The sequence below is a fragment of the Austrofundulus limnaeus genome, unplaced genomic scaffold, assembly GCF_001266775.1.
Source record: "Austrofundulus limnaeus strain Quisiro unplaced genomic scaffold, Austrofundulus_limnaeus-1.0 Scaffold30, whole genome shotgun sequence".
NCBI lineage: Eukaryota > Metazoa > Chordata > Actinopteri > Cyprinodontiformes > Rivulidae > Austrofundulus > Austrofundulus limnaeus.
In genome coordinates this window covers 1,416,033-1,419,539 of record NW_013952432.1, presented here as the reverse complement: position 1 = coordinate 1,419,539, position 3,507 = coordinate 1,416,033, and positions in this window count along the sequence as shown.

The following is a 3,507-nucleotide window of genomic DNA, read 5'->3' as shown; positions in this document are numbered from 1 at the left end:
ATATATAATAAACAAAGTGATGTGGCAAAAAAAAAAATTTTTTTTTGTTTTTGTTTAAAGGCCTAATAAACATGTCAGTTATAAAATTGTGAATTTTCTGACTATAAAGGGTTTGGCTTTAAAGGGTCAAATCAAAGGCACTTGTTTTGTTTTTCTTTGACTTTCTGCAGACTGAGCCTCGACAAATATCCACACCCACCTTTGCAGGTGTTAGTTAACTGGGTGTCCGGGGGGTACTCACTGGACTCACAGCTGGATTTGACATGCTGTAATGAGACATCGCCAAAGCTAAAACGGTTCTCTGTCACCTTGAGTTCAYATCTGGGATCTGACACCAGGTGGGAGGAAACTCTGAGGGGGGTTCCACCTCCACTCATYTTTTGAAATTACTGACCTTAATCAGGAACAAAAGCTGTGGAGCTGGAGAAGACAAAGTGGTGGGTAAAAAGGATGATGTGATAAAAAAAAGGGCTACAGGACACAGCAGGTGTGTTTGGATAAAAAAGACGAACTCACAGCAGAAATATTCCAGCACATCGCTGGTTATGGAGCATCATGGTACGAGCYAGAAAAAGTGTCAAACTGTCATGTCTCACCTTTCAGAAAGGTGGACTAACAGAAACCGCATGATGTTGTTGGGTGTTGCAGGAAGATAAAGGTCACACATGACTTAATGCCCTTTAAAGCCAGGATAAACAAACAGTTCCCATTAATTTGTCATGAAGAGTAAAGTTTATTTTGTCATAGATGCAGTARTTTGTGTTCTGTATATAAATGATGTAGAGCGAGTTTAGACAAATTTGTACAAAATATCTGTATTTGTTATCAGTGGCACCTCCTGAAATGTTTTAATATGAGGGGGATCCACTAAAAATTCTGGGCTGACACCAAAACAAAAATCCAGAACAGATAGGAGATTTGTTATGTTCTTGTCACACATTATATAGATTGTTTGACAAATACAACAATACAAGAGTTACAAATTCACTTTTGACATTACAGTGAAGCCCCGCAAAGTTGGGTTTCAGTTTGCACACAGTCTTTCCCAGATTTTTCATGGAGCCTAACCGTAGTTTGCAGTTGCCTTTGTGATATCGCAAAAAACCCGAAAAACAGTAAAATAAGGAACAGCAACATTTTTTTTCTCTCTCTCACGCTTTTATTTTGAGTTGTCAAGCTAAATTATTAAGAACAATATAATTTACAAATTTTGTAACTTAACAGAAATTTAGTTTGCTTAAAAAAAGGTCTAGTACGTGATCCATAGGGTTGAGAATCTTTTACTGTTTTACAATTTGATTTGATTCTGATTTTTGGGGTCACAAATCGATTCAAAATCGATTTTTCATTCAAAACTGATAATGTGAGCCCATTTGCTGTGTTCCCAAAGTGCTTCATCTTCATTTTGCAAATKTCACACATGTCAAACTCAGACTCATTCAGTAAAATCCAAAATGAGCCCAAATCTTTGCATTCGCTGAAGACGGAGCCAGTTAAATCTCTCTTTCCTCCAGTTTTGTAGTTTCCTCTTTTTTTTTTTTTTGGTGATTTCTGCACATGCATATGTTCCAGAAGCAGCTGCATGATGATGTCAGGATGCCCCATGTAGTTCCAAAATGGAGACTGACAGCCACTGGATTTGTTATATTGTTTTTTTATATATATAGAAATTGATTTTGGGACATTTTAAATCGATTCTGGATCTTTGTAAATGAGAATCACGATTATGATATAAAACACTTTTTTGGTGCAGTGACCCATGCCCTGTGCACACCGCCGCCCTGAGCGCAGCATTTCCACCTTCTYACATTACAGTGTGGTGTGTAGCTGCTAATTGTTTTGCTTGTGTGTCTTTGTGTGGTTCTTACTGCATTACGATGCCACACCAAATGCACTGTTGATCTTTCTTTTTTTTTTTTGGACCGCCTCCAATTTTCACATTTCTTTCACAATTCGATAAGAACGTAACTACTTACAACAAATTGTATGTGTAAATAGGTTTATATTCTTCTTCTTTGTTTCTTTCTTTCTTTCTTTCTTTCTTTCTTTCTTTCTTTCTTTCTTTCTTTCTTTCTTTCTTTCTTTCTTTCTTTCTTTCTTTCTTTATGTACAGTTAATATTAGTTATTGTGAAAATCCCTGTTACACCTCAACGTACTGGACCTTGTCTTTTCATAAATTTAGATTTGTATTAAAACATGCATATAAACTAATGCAGAGGGGATCAGTGGTAGTAATTTTTAAGGGGTGATCATTGCCCCCCTTAGCCCCCTCTTGGTGGCACCCCTTTTGTCAAATTATTCATAAATTAGCCAAGTACCTCAACTTTTAGAAACATTTRACGTCTCCCAAACTGTGAAACAAACAAACCAGAACGTGCTGTCTAACACAACTGACAGTGTGTTGCAGCTGATACTGATTATTAAGTTGTGTTGGTTTGCAGGGCATTCAAAGAAACGTTTCTTTTTCCAGTTCACCCGGCAGGTTATTTTGTTCTTGAAAAACAAACTGCTGGGAAAAAAAAGGATACAAACAAACATGGAGACATGCGGTGGTGGGGGTCTTATCATTGTGTTGCAGGGTCGCTCAGAGACTAAAACCATGAACTCATTTCATACCAAATTTWCATGAAAATCACTATTAATTACTGAGTTATTAAGATTGTTGGAAGTCATTATTTGATCCGACGTTATTAAAACAAATTATTTTTCTGCCTGTTTGAGGTTTACAATGTTTTGAAATCAAACTAATCAATCTTTTTTGACGGTCTGAAAACGTGTCTCTTCTCTCTGTTGAATAACTCTGATCAGTCGGGTCTTGTATCATTTGATGCTCAAAGGGTCGCGTTGCCTGGTGACATGTTGTCATGTTGTCATGTCAACCTTGGTGTTATGGATGTCCCTTCCTCCTGTTGTTGCCTTGGCAGTGCTCTTGTGTTTATCATATCCTTTGCCTTGAGCTCGCCTTCATCCTTCTGCCACTCAAAAGAAGAAAAAAAAGGCCCATCCTTCAGTAACAATTAAATATAAATCACTTTTACAAACTCTTCCAGGCATGTAAATTTTAGGAGTCTTTTTTTGTGTTTGTTTTTCAAACTCATCCACTGATTAGTGAGCTTTCCTCTGAGTGGTGGCCTTTCAGCAGTTCGGTGTACAGTGGCTYTGAAAGTGGAACAGGCTTTCTAATAAGGGCTGGTCTGCCTGGATGTGTGCATTTCAAACATTTTATCAACATTTTCCATCTGTTYTCGTGCTTATTGTCAGTTAATCTGTTGTAAATGTTGTGTTTGACAATGTTCTATCCATCTCTTACCTTTGGCTCTTGTAATACATTTTAGAAAATTATATTTATTTGTTGATCTAAAATCCTTGAAAAAAACTTTTTGCCCCTGGGCTGTGGTCGTGGTGGGGTCTGGGGGGTCCTGGGGCCTGACGGGTGGGTTGCCGGGCTCTGGGTCGGTTTGTGCCCGGGTGCCTGGCTCAGGCTGGGGGGCCTCCTGGTGCGCGGG